Source organism: Amblyomma maculatum, chromosome 1 (genome assembly GCF_055883805.1).
Source record: "Amblyomma maculatum isolate TAMU_Amacu chromosome 1, ASM5588380v1, whole genome shotgun sequence".
In the NCBI taxonomy this organism is placed as follows: domain Eukaryota; kingdom Metazoa; phylum Arthropoda; class Arachnida; order Ixodida; family Ixodidae; genus Amblyomma; species Amblyomma maculatum.
Window position 1 is genome coordinate 178,445,694 of NC_139344.1, and position 17,763 is coordinate 178,463,456.

Below are 17,763 nucleotides of genomic sequence, written 5' to 3' on the forward strand. Positions count from 1 at the left end.
GGTGTTTATGAGGTACAACATGCTTAACGTTAATCAGTTATGCGAGCTGAAATTTGCCACATATTTCAGAAACCAAACTATGCTCGATCCATCTAGAATATCCGGCTTGCGCTTGCTTAGTATTACACGGTACGACATGATACATAGCTTGTTCCAACTGCCTGCTGTAAGAACTTATGATACCCAAATACTGATGTTCTTAATCTCTAACTTTCTGAACACAAAACCATCTCTCCTAGATATCATGCAGCAATTTAGATCGCCTGGGTGCATTAAAACGTCTTCCAAAACTAAACATGCTATCGCATTCAATGACATAAGTATATTCCGCCTTCTTACATGCCAAAACGTATACATGTGAGAAAACATGTGTAATTGTGCTGTGACTGTTTTAAAAAGCACTTGTACAAAAATTTAATTCATCACTTCTAATTGCAGACCTATGTATGGGTGACAGGGCTCTCATCAGGCCGAGAGCATCTGCTCTTTGCCCTGTCATTCGAGACCAACTGTGTCTGAAAGAATGCTGCAAATAGCGGAAATTGTTTACTTCACGTAATAATGAAGCAAATTATTATTACACTATAACGATGTCGTTGTTGGAGCACTCCATCTAAAGTCCCTGGCGGGGCTGATGATGTCCTTGTCTAGGGGCACCATCAGCAACTGAGGCAGCAGTTCTTTCAGGATACCGCTGCTCATAAGTCACCCCAAGGGAGGCCATCAAACACATTCAGAAGTAAAGCGGCCGTTTGCAGGTAAACATTGACCACGTCTGCATTAGCAACGCAGTCGTCAGTGAGGACCTTGTCGCACAATACCTGGCACTGCAGACCCAGCATGTTCACTAGCTGGTCGGCAGAGCCCAGGAGCACCGAACCCCCTCGTTGACCGACAGGCCATCCAACTGAGCAAGACCATTGACCACCATGGATATCTCCCGTCGCCAGCGTCGCCAGCGTCGTCGCGTGCTGTGCAGCTCGTCTGGAGCGGACGTGCGGAGTCTTCCTGACCGTCGCTGTGCGAATACAGTCGCTTGAAGCCAGTAGCTTTCGGCCTCCTTGCTTTTATGGTTGTGAATTGTACCATGACTGTAAATAGTGCATAAATTCAACTTTCGTTCAACCCGTCTTGTGGACTCGGAGCCTTGATCGCGGTCCAAAATCGTCACAGTTCGCTGTCGCAAGACGCGACTAATATGGCTCATTAAGGACTGTAGTGTATGGAACCTAGCCCTCAAAACGGGACACAGCAAAATAATGTTCGGCACAACAATAGCAAAAGGCCAATTAGTAACTAAATTCGCTAATAATCAGCCATCAAATTTGAACTAATACCGCAATACCGATTCCACTGCAAAGCGCACTTCTTGTACATATGCAAGGTAAACAAAAACTCAAGACATTGGCTCGAAAGAAGCGCCGAGAGAGCATCTGCCCTTTGCAATGTCATTCGAGACATACTGTGTCTGAAAGAATGCTACAAATAGCCGAAGTAATTCATTTTACACAATAATGAAGCAAACTAATAATAAACTATAACGGTATCATTGTTGGAGCACTGTATTTGAAGTCCTGGCGAGGCTCTAGCATGTGCTTGTCTTGGGGCACCATTAGAAACTGAAAGACATTTTCCTTTAGGATGCCACTACTCATCCGTCGCCCCAAGAGATGGCCATCAAACACATTCAGAAGTAATGCGGCAGTTTGCAGGTAGACATTGACCACGTCTGCATTGGCAACCAGGTCGTCGGTGACGACCTAGTCGCACAGTAGGTGGTACTGCAGACCCAGCATGTTCACTAGCCGGTCGGCAGAGCGCAGGAGCACTGAACCCCCCCCCCCTCGTTGACTGACAGGCCATCGAGCACCATGGGTATCTCCTGTGACGTCAGCTGAGAAACTAGGATGGCCAGTTAATATGCACCAGGCGGAAGAGTGTGTACGTGATGTCTTGGCGAGCTGGTACCCTTTACTAGTCTCTTACAGGGCAACTGTATAGCTGGTTCAGACAAAATTGAATAGGTGTCCACTTCCTGAAGGTGGGTGCAATTGGGTGGAGCGGAGGTGCCTTGCTCCCTCATCGTCTCTAACTCCGAGCTAAGAGTCATATCCAGAGACAGTGGACGTGTTCCAGAAGGCCCCCTACTTGGAGGGCTCATGTGCAAAATTTCCAGTGACTCCTCTTTAGGCTCCTCGGTAGTTGCCAATGAAAACACCGAAGACTGTGGGTGTGGTGGTGTTGAATTCTGGACCGGCGGCGACTCTTCAGGGGGCAACATTGGCATCGGGCATGTGTATGGCGCTCGCTTGATTCGTTCCATCAATAGAGACCTGTCCTTATCTGGGACCGGGCCGATGTATTTGAATACGCGTTCCTCCTTGCGAAAGTAGGCCTGCACGACGCAGTTCAGTGCTGCATTCCTGACTGTGTGGTCCCGGTCTGAAATGTGCTTGGCCACTTCCTTCAGAACAACCGCTGGAGTGGATTCTAAGACTGGAAGGCCCATAACTTCGAATAGGAAGCGCAGTTCTTCCAAGACCTCTGCCCGCTTGTGTGCATTCTTGGATGGCAAACCCTGCATGAGGTAGTTGAACGCCTTGGATCTTGGGAAGACTTTGCATGTCCACCGGTAGATGTCGCGCACTCCCTTTCGCACGGTGTCCTTGGAATCGCCGACCGTGATGATGTATGGCAAGACTGAAGACGCATCGAGGTCGCGCATCTTGTAGCCCGTGTCGGACTGCGCTTTGAAGAGTGCTTGCAAGTACTGCAGTCCTCGCAGCAGCACACTCGGGTTGGTGTCGAAGAAGCGTAGTGTGAGCCATTTGAACACGCGGGCAACGTTGGCACTGGTAGCTCCCACAACCCCAGGGCTGCTGAGAAACTCGAGAAGCACGTCGATAGCCTTGATGTGCATCGTGAAGTCTGCACTGAGGCACTTGCGCTCTTCCGTAGCTAGGCTAGTTATGCAAACCTGTGAAGTACGCTGCCAACGGTGTCTAGGATGGCAGCGATGGCTGAGCACATGCAGGCCTTCTCCTTCTTCTTCTACTTCTTCTTCCTTCGCTCATGGCACATACTCACAAGGGGGGATTAGCCTTTCTACTTTTTCTTCTCGCCTCTGTACACATAACACATATCCCCAGTGTGTGATTCGCCAGGATTCATTACGGATACAGAAATTTAATACATGTTCCCATCATAGACGTTAGAATATATAACATGCATTAGGAATTAGGGTTGGTAAAAAATATTCGAAATAATGGGGATGTGGTAGGGACAGTATGCAATTATTGAAAGGAAAAAAAGTTTCAATGAAATATTTTAAATAAATTCAGTAATGAGGAGCGCTCATAAACCAGTCTTCCGATCACAATATTACATCTTAGGAGTAACTGCCACACCAGCTTTATGGCTTGCCTTTTGACAGTTGTACAAACAGAAAGGACAGCAGGAAATGTATATGGCTGCCCGAAGCGGCCAAAACGAATTTTCAAAATATTTCTTTTTTGATGAGCATACCAATGACTCGAAACGATAGTAGTTTCCAGGTCATCGAATGACGCATATGGACTGGACAGCGCGAATCCACAATGACAAAGAGAGAGGTATAGGAATCAGCGTTGTAAGAGCGTCACGGAGGTCTCATGTCCTCGCGCTGCAATACTGCACATTCCAATAAAAGTTTAAATGATCAAGTCCTGCTATGATCGGGCTTCTAGTCGCGGATCCCGTGGCTCCTGCACCTGAGGACAACTACAGCAGAGCGGATGCTGGAGAGCGCCTAATACCCTTTACAAATCAATAAGCTGTGCCGCATGATTTTAGAGCACTGAAGACAACCCTCAAAGACATGATGGAACATGCTTCATACAATGCGAATTTTGGGCTGGACCCTTCTCACCTCCCACCCCCCCCCCCCCTCAATTCGCGGCGTGAGCTTCGCGCTCGCTTTTGAGCCTCTTGGTCCATCGCCAAATTCTTGCCTCCTGGGTGGACAGTTCTAACACCAACGGGTTTAGCGGCCTCCATCACAAGACGCTGTTGTGTGCCGGTCCCGACCGTCATGAGTGTTGTCGCGTGCAGTGCAGCTCGTCTGGAGCGGACGTGCGGAGTCTTCCTGAGCATCGCTGTGCGAATGCAGTCATGTGAAGCAACTAGCTTTCGACCTCGGTGCATTTATTGTTGTGACTTGTAACATGGCTGTAAATAGTGTATAAGTTCCCCTTTCGTTCAACTCGTCTTGCGGACTCAGAACGTTGACACCCAGATACGGTCCAAAATCGTCACAGTCCGCTGTCGCAAGGCTCGACTCATACGGCTCATTAAGGACTGCAGTGTATGTAACCTAGCCCTCAAAACGGTACATAGAAAAATAATGTTCGGTACAACACTAGCAAAAGGGTCCTTAGTAGTTGAATTCGCTAAAAATCGGCCATAAAATTTTAACTAAAGCCGCAATCCCCCGAACTCACTGCAAAAAAGCAATTCTTATACATATGTAAGGGAAGGAAAAACACAAGACAATAGCTCGAAAGAAACGTGTTCGAGAGCGCTCATAAGAACAACCAGAAGCCAGAGAATATGATTGCGTAATATAACAGCGAACTTTCACTAGGGCCAAACACTGCAAGCAGTGCTTAGCCTCGCTCCATACGAGTGGGATCTCTAGTGGTTTGATCACAAGTGGGAAGGGGAATAAAGAGGGAGAGAGAAAGCGGCTGGATGCCTACGTCGCGCATTGTTTCATACGAGTTTAAGGGGAGAAAGCATTGTTCTAATTGTCAGGTTCTAGAAAAAATGTTGATGGCTTTGATATTAAAATTTATTGAGCAATTGCCGGAACAACAAAAGAAGGAACGTTCTGGCAACCGCTGACAAGAAAAAAATTGCAGCCTGCTTTGTATTCATGCAGTCCTTATACAATATTCGACAGCGGTTGGGTCTCAGACACCTTTAACATTTTGGTATGGCGTCTCCAACCCCCCCACTCCGCTGATTCCTCTGAATTTAAGTACGCATTACAGGCAATTAGGGAGTAAATAGTGGAGCGTAATCTGCGATCTGAGGAGAAACACTGAAATCGAGTGCTGGGAATTAGTAGAGGAATACTGATGGCCGCGGTTTTCGTGCGTCTTGCGGACATGTTTTGAAGCGTAAACCTACACTACGCGGGTCAAAGCTATAATCTCGCGTTAGTTAACCCCGCCCTTTATGCGCATGCGCGAGAGCCGCGTCTAATTGCGAAGTAGAAGACGAAGGAGTAAAAGAAGAAGAAGAAGAAGGATAAATAGAAGGTGAAGCAGAAGAAGAAAGAGAAGGAGAAGAACGCTGACAGATATCAACAAACTAGAAGTGTTCCTCAAGGGGAAGTTGTCTCGTCCGTGCTCTTTAACAATTTATTGAGCTCGATTCCCACTTATCAAGAAATTCGCACGTACGTCTATGCGGATGACATCGTGTTCTTCATGGCTGCACCTGACACTCAAACCCTCAATGGGCGCCTGCAATAATATCTGAGCTCCCTTCAGAACTGGTTATGTCACTTAAGATTTGCATTAAACGTAAAAAAGTGCGCTGTCCTTGTTTTCCAATTTAAGGATCTGGTAAATCTTTCTCTAACATTTGAGCGGAAAATGATTCATCAAGATGAGACTTTGAAGCATCCAGAGGTCATTTACGATGATCATCTGACATGGAAGGATCACATTCAACATGTTGCAGCGAAGGGGGCTCGTGCTGTGGGTATGTTGCGCAGGCTAAGCAATCCAAGGTCTGGAATGCGGCGACACGCTCTTTTAATGATTTATGTTATCTATGACCGACTAATTATAGAATTTGGATCCGTATTGTTTTCTGATTCACCTGCTAACAAAATTCGTCCGCTAGTTCTTTTAGAGCGGGAAGCGCTTATATTATACCTTAGGTTCTCCAAATTTGTGGCTAACAATGTACTATACCTTGAAGCCCGAATACCACTGTTAGAACAATTCTTGACTGTCCAGACGTATCTAAAAATATATAAATCTGAATTTCATCGCTTCCTGTCAATTTTTTGTTGCGAGCCAGCCTTCTTTTTTGGAGCAAACTGGCCTCGGTTTCATACCCCGCAAATAATTGCAAAACCTGTTACAACTTTTGAACATCGTCCTTTCTAACATGCTTCCAGAATAAGTAAGCACGTGAACCTTCGGTTCAGGTTGTCTGCGATGACATTTTCCCAAATAACGCAAAACACTTATCACCTAGAATTTTAAATGTATTATTAGAAGTTCATTTGCAAAGTCTTCACATTAGCATAATGATAACCTCTGATGCCTCTCAATTTCATAATAAGGCCGGTGTTGGAACATATTGCCCGCTTCTAGACTGGGATTTTTGTGTTCATCGTTCGAATTTTACCACATTTTTCCAGGCCGATTTGCTGGCGGTGGTGCTTGCTCAGCGAAAATTAGACCCACCATACTCAACAGTGGCTATAATGACAGACTCTTTTCCTTTGTACTTGTCGCTCTCTTCGAATATGGATTCGCCAAGTATTAAACACCTTTCTTTCATTGCTCCCCTCACCTTTGAGCCTCATACATATAGTGTGTGTACTACCCCAAAGTAATGTGACAGTCAATGAGGTTGCTGATAGACTAGCTAAAGAGTACCAATGGCCCCGTGTTACCTATTCTCCTGGCAACAGCGTACATAACAGCAGCGCGATTTCATAGGCGCTCCTTATTAATCCTGCAGTCAGGATCTATTTTAACATCGGACGACTACCTGCATCTCAAGTATTCCTGGAGTAGGAAATAATGTCAATCAAGGCAGACTGATCAAGTCTCTCTAACCAGGCTGCGTTGCCGTATTCCGCCACTAAATTTCAGTATGCACAAGTCTGGTTTAGCGCTTTCTCCCGTCGGCGCATTTTTCGGGGAACCGGAAACATTAGATCATATCTTGCTATTTTGCCGTCGTTTTACCATGATGAGAAAACTGTATTTGGAGAAGCCGTTGCAGCAGCTCGGCTTAATTTGAGCAACCAGATTTTATGGTCGTTCGATGCCACCATGCTTGGCTACAGCCACAGGTCTGTTTTTAACGCCATTGAAAACTTTTTAATAGATTCAAAACGTCTGCCTTGCTAATATGCTTTGAATTCTTTAATCTGTAAATACAAATCTCTGTGTTTTCCTACTGCGTGCGTTATTAATTACCTATTTTATTTTTGTTTTTTCACATTTTACTTTGCTTCTTTATTTCCTAGCAATCATTTCTTTCTTTTTGTGAAGTAAATATACATCTCAAAACCTAATCTCTATACCCCAATTCTAGGCCGATCTCCCTGTGTGCGTATGTGCCATCAAATAAGAGGAGAACAACCACAATAATGATTTCGCTACATATTCGGTTCAGCAGCGTTGAAACCTTCTCATTTTTGTTGACAGCAAACTCGTTAGATTGCGTGTTCTCTTCAGATCTGCCTTGTGCCTGGAGCGCGTCAATTTCGGCCCACCATGTGACGATGCATCCAGTCCATATGACCAATACTCATGTTCTCCAGTCCGACATGTCGATGCGGTGTGCTTGGTGTCGAGCACCCGCCTCGCATTCTTGAGGTGCCAGATTCGATCACTTATGCCATCGTGTACTCACCAGTTTAGCAGTGGAGACAAATTTCCCCCTTCTGGTGCTCTACTTTTCTGAAGTGAAACGATTGGGAAAAGGAATAGTGCGCGTTTGGACGCCTTCCTTCGGGTAGCCGAAGTGCTCCATCTAATACGGAGCGGATCATCTCCGATTACGGCAGACGCGATCGCTGTCACGCTTCATGGACTGCTTAGCAGATGGCGGGTAATGCTTCGACCCGGAGACGAGTGCCCTCTCCAACACTTGCTCGTTCCGGGGTCCTGCAACAATTATGGCAATCCGAAGGCAGGTCCACCGGAGAGCTTCAAAATAATTCGTCCCGTCGCATCTCTGGGGTAACGTCTACTACGCGGACCTAATTACGCATCCAATCAAAGGTGCACTCGAGTAACGCCTCACGCTGTCCCAGATCTACGAGTAGATGGAGCAGAATGCGCCCTATATCAAGAACAAGGGCGACCACGACCGCGACCGCTCTGCAGGGTGGAAAACCTCGATCCGGCGCATTATGTCGCTGAACAGACGATTCATGCCAGTCCAGATCTTAGGCGAAGGAAAAAACTGCTTGTGGATTCTGAATGCGGACGCCAAGCCCAGGAACGTGGTGCGGCGCCGGGCTACGTCCATAGAAACACCTCGGTATGAAAAGAAGCGGGGCCGACGCAAGAAAAAGCTTGAAGTCCTGCGTCCATCCTCAAGTCCGTCCTCATCGGAAGGGACGTTGCATGAACCTGTTTTCTGGGTCTCCGGCTGATTGGATCGAGCTGCAGCACTGCAGCCAGTTGCAACAGCTTTCCGTCTCGCCATCTGACTGGCCGCCCTGACGCCGTCGGTAGACCGGTACGGCGCCTGCCCGCTGGCCTGCATGCTTACACAGTCCGTGACCCTGGGCGACCGGCATGACACTGCACCACTGCACCAGCTCGGGCCCTCCGCGTCGCAGGTAATGGGTAGTCTGCTAATGTTCAAGGGCAACCTTCCACACGACTTGGACTTCGACCAGGACCCAGTGGCACTCTAGTACCCGTGCCAAATACCATGTGTACATATCTTCCCTATTTGTATTATACACGTGTATCTACGTCGCCCCAGTGCCTCGGGAGCATCAAGCACGTTAATGCGTATGTATGTGTGTGTGTATGTATGTATGTACGTACGTATGTATGTATGTATGCGCATGCATGTATGTATGTATGTACGTACGTACGTATGTATGTATGTATGTATGTATGTATGTATGTATGTATGTACGTATGTATGTATGTATGTATGTATGTATGTGCATGCATGTATGTATGTATGTACGTACGTACGTATGTATGTATGTATGTATGTATGTATGTATGTATGTATGTATGTATGTATGTATGTATGTATGTATGTATGCATGTATGTATGTATGTATGTATGTATGTATGTATGTATGTATGTATGTATGTATGTATGTATGTATGTATGTATGTATGTATGTATGTATGTATGTATGTATGTATGTATGTATGTATGTATGTATGTATGTATAACTTTATTAAGGAGCCGGCAAACGACGGGTTAAAGCGTCGTGACGCTGGCCAAGCGTCGACTAATCTTCACTACCTCATTTGGCCCGTTTGTGGTGGGTTGTGAGGCCCGTGCTTTCCGAGCGCACCCCGGGTCATCATGGCCTAGGCGTAAGTGACTACAAGGGTACTGGCAGGTTATTTCTGATATTACTTCCATCTCTCAGAGTCTGTGTCGCGTTGGGACGTAAAACTTCACAAACCATCATATATCACTCTAATAAGAAAGAAAGACCCCCATTGGCACCTTCTGCCTAACGCATCGTCAAGCACGAGTATGTCTAGTCATTTCATGGTCAAGCAGCCTCCTGACACTGCCGCATTCGCGATTTATCGCTCTAAAATCCAACGCCGGCGCCGACGGCAGATATTCGGTGGAGCAGACTTGTGACGCTATCACGTTAAAGCTAAAAACTAATGTAATTCACCTGGAATACATAGCCAGTTATGATCCCATTATTATTTACACAAATCCTCATTTTGTCGCATAAGCTGCCGCTGACGACAGCTTGTCTTAGTGGAACAAGCACTCATGATCCCGGATTTCACATCAGCTGGTATCATCGTGGCTACGAATCTGACCTCTAAGATCAGCAATCAGCTATCGTCTTTTTTTTATCAGATCTTCAGACAGTTTCACAATCTGTGCGTACCTTGTGTCAAGAACGTGGATGGGCTCATTAAACAGATTTAGGCTGTTCTCCTTGTGCACGGAAGGTAGTAGTGAATTTTGTAGTGCACTTTATTCTGCTCTGCTCCAAGGTAGCGTTAAGGTGGGCTGCCCACTCTGCCTGACTCTAGTGGATGTTGCCCTTTGGCAGTTTCAGCGAGTCGCCTTTACTCTGGCTTCCACTGGAGGAGCTGTGGCAGCTGGACATGTTCATGCGGTGGGGAAGAACATGGGCTACACTGAAACCTGGAGCCTTTTGCCTTTCCAGCATATTCAGTAGGGTCCTGATCGACTCGCGAAGGTAGTTCGCAGTGTTCTTTAACGTTGCTGCACCGTCACGCTTGGGTTTCGCTTGCTTTGCTCGTGGAGCTCCTGAATGTTCTCGTCAAAGTTGTCTTCGGTATTCTGCTTATGCGAAATGTTCTTGAGCAATTGCTGGGTTGTCTTATGCTCGGGCTCAACGTTGACCTTATTTAGAGAGTCACCATGTCTGTCACCAGGGTGTCACAAATGCGCCCTTCTTGGCAGAGATGTCAGGACTTTTGCGCGTGAATCTTTGGCATCTCAATTATCGTTTTCACGTTGGACGACGGCGCTTATCCAGGCACTAATTCAGCATTCGTCAGCAGTTTGTGACCCTTAAGGCAGCCAACTTCTAGATGGTGGTTCGCACTGCGCGCAGGGGTGTTTCCGAGGCCTGCCCCTCTTATTAGGACCAGGGTACATCCTCAGCAACAAATGCTCATCAAGGAGGAGCGTGTCCATGCTGAGCTCATCTACGTAGCTCCATAACTTCCACAGGCACTTGACGAGAATCTGGATGTATTCATGTTGCCCGGGCTGTCATGCAGGTGTATTATTAATGTTCCGAGTAGCCTAGTGGGGTTTCCTTAGCGGATGCTGTGTATAATTATTTTCATGGCTGAGTGCGATCTAACCGTAAATGTTGAATAAACGAAATACGTCATATTTAAACCTATATATAAACCTGATGACGCAATAAATATTAAGTTTATTGAACCAGTAATAGACAGGGATTTCACATTTCAGTTATTTAGCGTTCACTTCGAAAAGCATTTCAGCTAGATGCCTTACTTATACAGAATATACGTGAGCGAATTTAAATTCGTAGGCATGCTGCAAAAAATCAGGCATTTAATGCCTCCCTGGCTAAAGCAGTAGGACTATACACTTATCCAGCCTCACCTTAACTACTGCTTACTGATTCAGGGTTCTACCGCTAAGACTAACTTTGACAGACTGGTTGTCCTCCTGAAGCGAGCCACGCGCTGCTTTTAAAACATTGAGCGGCTGCTACACTCGGCCCTGGTGTTTAGAAGGTACTACATGCTTAACGTTAACCAGTTATGCGAGCTGACACTTGCCACATATTTCAGAAACCGAACTATGCTATATCCATTTAGAATATCCGTCTCACGCTTGCTTACTAATACATGGTACGACATGATACATAGCTTGTTCGAACAGCCTGCTGTAAGGACTTGTAATACCCGTCTTTCCTAGATATCATGCAGCAATTTATATCGCCTGGGCGCTTTAAAAAGTCTTTCAAAACTTATATATTGTCGCGGTCAATGTATACGTATTTTCCGCCGTTTTACATGCCAAAAAACATACGTGCGAAAAAAACGTATGTAATTATGTTGTTAGTTTTCATTAGCACTTGTGTACCATTGTGATCCATCACTTGCACTTGCCGACCTCTGAACTCGTCAGGCAGAGAGACTCTGCCCTTTGCTTTGTCATTCGAGACCAATTGTGTCTGAAAGAATGCTACAAATAGCAGAAATAATTTACTCTACATAATCATGAAGCAAAATATTAATAAACGATAACGAAGTCGTTGTTGGAGCACTGCCTCTGAAGTCCCTGGCGGGGCTTGATGATGTGCTTGTCTTAGGGCACCGTCAGCAACTGAGGCAGCAGTTCTTTCAGGATACCGCTGCTCATAAGTCACCCCAAGGGACGGCCATCAAACACATTGAGAATAAAAGCGGCCGTTTTCAGGTAAACATTGACCCCGTCTGCATTGGACACCTGGTCGTCGGTGACGACCTTGTCGCACAGTAGCTCGTACTGCAGGACCAACATGTTCACTAGCTGGTCGCAAGAGCCCAGGAGCACCGAACCCCCCTCGCTGAGCCAGGCCATCGAGCCCCATGGTTATCTCCTGTGATGTCAGCTGAGAAACGAGGATGGCCAGAGAATATGCTTCAGGTCGAAGAGAGGGTCCGTGATGCCTTGGGAAGCTGGTACCCTCTACCAGCCTCTTACAGGCGACTGTATAGCCGGTTCAAACCAAATCAAATAGGTGTCCTGCAGGTTGGTGCCCTTGTGTGGAGCCGAGGGGCCTTGCTCTATTATCGTCTCTAACTCCGACCTTAGAGTCATATCCAGAGACAGTGGACGTGCTCCAGAGGGCGCCCCATTTGGGGGGGGAGGGGGGTTCCTGTACACCAATTCCTCTGGCTCATCTTTATGTTCTACGGTAGTTGCCAATGAAAACACTGAAGACTGTGAATGTGGTGGTGCTGGATTCAGGACCGGCGGAGACTCTTCAGGGGGCAACATTGGCATCGGGCACGTGCGTGGCGCTGGCTTGCTTCGTTCCTTCAAAAGAGACTTCTCTTTATCTGAGACCTGACTGATGTACTTGAATACGCGTTCCTTCTTGCAGAAGTAGGCATGCACGACGCAGTTCAGTACTGTTTTCCTGATTATGTTTTCCCGGTGTGAAATGTGCTTGGCCACTTCCTTGAGAAGAACCGCTGGCGTGGATTCTGAGACTGATAGGCCCATAACTTCAAATAGGAAGCGCAGGTCGTCCAAGCCCTCTGCCCACTGGTGCGCGTTCTTGGATGGTAAACCCTGCATGAGGTAGTTGAATTCCTTGAATCTTGGTAAAACTTTGCATACCCACCGGAACATGTCGTGCACTCCTTTTCGCATAGTGTCCTTAGAATCGCTGGCCGTGATTATTATGTACAGCAAGAAGGAAGACGCATCGAGGTCGTGCACTTTGTACCCGGCGTCGGACTCCGTTGGGAAGAGTGCTTGCAAGTACCGCAGTGCTCGCAGCAACACACGCCGGTTGGTGTCGAGGAAGCGTATAGTGTGCGCCATTTGAGCACGCGTTCAGCGTTGGCACTGGTAGCTCCCACAACCCCAGTGCTGCTGAGGAACTCGAGAAGCGCGTCGATAGCCTTGGTGTGCATTATGAAGTCCGCACTGAGGCACTTGCGCTCTTCCGTAGCTAGGCTAGTTATACACATCTGCGAAGTACGCAGGCAACAATGCCTAGGGAGGCAGCGATGGCTAGGCACAAGCAGGCCATCTCCTTCTACTTCTTCCTTCGCTCATGGCACATACTCGCGAGGGGGATTAGCCTTTCTACTTTTTCTTCTCGCCTCTGGACACATGACACATATCCCCAGTGGGTGATTCGCCAGGATTTAGTGTAGATACAGAAATTTAATATATGTTCCCATCTTAGACGGTTAATATATATCATGAAATTAGGAAATAGGGTAGGTAAAAAATATTCGAAAAAAATGGTGAGATAGAGGTATATGGTATACAATTAATCAAAGGAAAAAAAACATCAAATAAATATTTTAAATAAAATCAAAACGGAGGAGCGCTCACTAACAAATCTTCCGGTCGAAATATTACATATAAGGAGTAACTCACACACCTGCTTTATGTATACCTTTTGACAGTTGTACAAACAAAAAAGACTACGGGAAATGCAAACGGCTATCCGGAGCGACCAAAAGGAATTTTCAAAATATTCCTTTTTTTATGACCATACCTCAAACAGGAAAAGATAGTAGTTTCGACGTCATCGAATGACGCACATGGACTGGACAACGTGAATCCACAATGACAAAGACTGAGGCAAGGAAATCTGCAATGTAAGAGCGTCACGAAGGTCCCACATGTCCTCGAGCTGCAACACCGCACATTCCAATAAAAGTTTAAATGATCAAGTCCTGCTATCATCGGGCTTCTAGTCGCTGATCCCACGGCTCCTGCACCCGAGGACGGCTACAGCCGAGCGGATACTGGCGTGCGCCTGATCCCCTTTACAAACCAAGGTGCTGTGCCGCATGGTTTTAGCGCACTAAGGAGAACCCTTCAGACAATGCGACGTTTGTGCTGGACCCTCTCACCCCCCGCGCGCTCGCTTTTGAACCTCTTTGTTCATCGCCCAATTCTTGCCTCTTGGGTGGACAGTGCTAACACCAACGGATTTAACGGCCTCCAACAGAAGACGCGGTTGTGTGTCGGTCGCAACCATCGTGAGCGTTGTCGCGTGCAGTGCAGCTAGTCTGGAGTGGACGTGCGGGGCCTTCCTGCGCGTCGCTGTACAAATACAGTCGCGTTTCCGTGCATTTATTGTTGTGAATTGTACCATGACTGTAAATAGTGTACAAGTTCACCTTTCTTCAACTCGTCTTGTGGACTTGGAGCCTTGATACCCAGACACGGTCCAAAATCGTCACAGTCCGCTGTCGCAAGATGTGACTCGGCTCATTAAGGACTGCAGTGTATCTAACCTAACCCTCAAAACGGGACATAGCAAAATAATGTTCGGTACAACACTAGCAAAATGCCCATTAGAAACTGAATTCGCTATGAATCGGCAATTAAAGTTGAACTTATGCCTCAATCCCCCGAACCCACTGCAAAACGCACTTCTTATACATTTGCAAGGGAAAGAAAAACACAAGACACTAGCTCCAAAGAAGCGTGTTCGAGAGTGCTCATAAGAATCACTGGCAGCCAGAGAATATGATTGCGTAATATAACAGCGAACTTTCAGTAAGGCCAAACACTGCAAGCAGTGCTTAGCCTCGCTCCATACGTGTGGGATCTCAAGTGGTTCGATCACAAGTGGGAAGGGGAATAAAGAGGGAGAGAGAAAGCGGCCGGATGCCTATGTCGCGCATTGTTTTATACGAGTTTAAGGGGACAAAGCATTTTCTGCTTCTCAGGTTCTAGAAAATATGTTGATGGCTGGTTATTAAAATTGATTGAGCAATTGCCGGAACAACAAACAAAAAGAGGAATGTTCTGGCAACCGCTGACAAGAAAAAATATTGCAGCCTGCTTTGTACTCATGCAGCCCTTATACAATATTCGAGAGCGGTTGGGTCTCAGACACCTCTTACATTTTGGTAGGGCGTCTACAACACCCATCCCGCTGACTCCACTGAATTTAAGCCGACATTGCAAGCAATTAGGAAGTAAATATTGGCGCGTAATCTGGGATCTGAGGAGAAACACTGAAATCGAGTGTTGGGAATTAGTAGAGAAAAACTGATGGCCGCGGTTGTCGGGCGTCTTGCGGACATGTTTTGTAGCGTAAAGCTACACTACGCGGGAAAGCCGAGTTTCGCGTGAGTGTGCTCCTCCCTTTATGCGCATGCGCGAGAGCCGCGTCTAATTGCGAAGTAGAAGAAGAAGGTGAAGCAGAAGAAGGAGAAGAAAAAGAAGAAGAACGCTGGCAGATATCAACAAACTACAGGTGTTTCTCAAGGGGCAGTTGTCTCGCCTGTGCTCTTTAAGATTTTCTTGAGCTCTATTCCCACTCATCAAGAAGTTCGTGCGTAAATCTAGGCAGATGACATCGCGTTCTTTACGGCTGCACCTGACGCTGAAACCCTCAATGGGCGCCTGTAATTGTACCTGAGCTCCCGTCAGAATTGGTTATGTGACTTAAGATTTACATTAAACGTAAAAAAGTGCGGTGTTCTTGTTTTCCAAAGTAAGGATCCAGTAAATCTTTTTCTAACATTTCAGTAGGAAATGATGTCTCAAGTTAAGTCTTTGAAGAATATAGGGGTCATTTACGATGATCATCTGACATGGTGGGATCACATTGAGCATTTTGCAGCGAAAGGGACTAGTACTGAGGATATGTTGCGCAGGTTAAGCAATCCAAGGTCTGGAATGCGGCGACACGCGCTTTTAATCATCTATGTTATTATATTTCCGACCAATTATAGAATTTGGATCTGTATTGTTTTCTGGTTCACCTGCTAACAAAATTCGTCCGCTTGTTCTTTTAGAGCGGGAAGTGCTTAGACTATGCCTTGGGCTCCCCAAATTTGTGGCTAACAATGTACTATACCTTGAAGCCCGAATACCACCGTTGTTAGCTAGATTACAATTCTTGACCGCCCAGACGTGTCTAAAAATATATGAATCTCAATTCCATCGCTCCCTGTCATTTTTTTGTTGCGAGCCAGCCTCCTGTTTTGGAGTCAACTGGCCTCAGTTTTATTCCCTACAGGTAATACTAGTGCAAAATCTGTTCTTCCTCTACTTCTTCAATTCCTTAGCTCATGGCACATACCCGCGAGGGGGGATTAGCATTGCTACATTTATGCCAGTTCTAACCGCTCGTCAGTGCATTTTCGTGTCCGTGTCCATGTCCGAATTCAGAAGGCGGTGGCCTTGTGGTAGAGCATCCGCCTCGCATTCGGGAGGTACGGGGTTCGATCCCCAGTACCGCCGGGTACCCACCGGTTTCCAATGGGTACAAGATTTCCCCCGGCCTGGTGCTCGGCTCTTCTGGGGTGAAATGCTTGGGAAAAGGGGCCATGAACCAAACATGTTGGTTCAAGAAAAAAAAAAAAGGGCCACATAATGGGCTGTTGCCGCGCAAGGCGGACTTATTGTTGTCCGATGGCGGAACGAATCACTGCCACATCGGCGCAACTATTTGAGAAGAAGAAGAAGAAGAAGAAGAAGAACGCTCGGTCACCCGCAGCTAATGCTTTCACTTCATGTTCGGTTCAGCAGCGTTGCGCCTTTCTTAATTTTTTCTTCTCGCCTCGGTACACATAACGCATACTCCCAGTGAGGGATTGGGCAGGGTTCAGTGCAGGTGCAGACATGATCCCGATTTTTAGACTGTATAATATATATCATGAATTAAGAATTAGGGTTAGTAAAATATCTTCAGAAGAATTGGTGAGGCGGTAGGGACGGTATTCTATTAATTAAAAGAAAAGAAAGGAACAAATAAAAATCAAGACGGGGAAGCGCTAACAATCAAATCTTCCGGTCGCAATATTAAATATAAGGAGTAACTCCCATAGCGGTTTTAGGACATGCCCTTTCAGAGTTGTACCTAAAGAGAGGAGGACAATAAATGTAAACGGCTGTCCTAGTTGAGCGAGAGAAATTTCCAAATAGATTTTTCTATGATGAGCATACCTTCGACACGAGGAGATGTAAAGCTGTCTAGTTTCCACGTCATCGCATGACGCTCTATAGATTCGACAGCATGAATTCACGACATACATAAACACTGAGGCAAGAAAGTCACGAAGGTCTCGCATACCCTCGAGCTGCAATACCACACATTGGAATGAAAATTTAAACCATCAAAATCTGCAGTCGCAAGGAGCGGCTCATTAAGGACTGCTGTATTTGGAATCTCAAAACGGGACATAGCAAAATAATGTTCGGTAAAACACTGGCAACAGGCCCACTGATAACTGGATTCGCTAAGAAATCAGCCATTAAATTTGAACTAATGCCAAAATGCCCCGAAACCCACCGCAAACGCACTTATTGCACATGCAAGGGAAGGAAAAAGCATAAATGATTGTCTCGAAAAACTCGTGTTCGAGCTTTCCAGCGCTAATAATAATAACAGGCAGACAAACAATATGATTGCGTAATATTACAGGGAACGTTCTGAAAGTCCAAACATATTGCAAGCAGTGTTTAAAGAACTATAGACACCAAATTTTGCCGGCATTTCTCTTCTTGTTAATAATGCGTAGGACATTCTTATGTTTAGATCCGCATGCAGTTTTCGCCTACGACCGCTAAATAGTTTATAACTGAATTTTC

The 17,763-nt window shown here is 46.2% G+C and overlaps 1 pseudogene; it reads left to right on the plus strand.

The window, feature by feature from the left end:
• The first annotated feature begins 7,822 nt into the window (after positions 1-7,822).
• LOC146204995 (forkhead box protein O-like) lies at positions 7,823-8,662 on the plus strand (annotated as a pseudogene).
• The last annotated feature ends 9,101 nt before the right edge of the window (positions 8,663-17,763 follow it).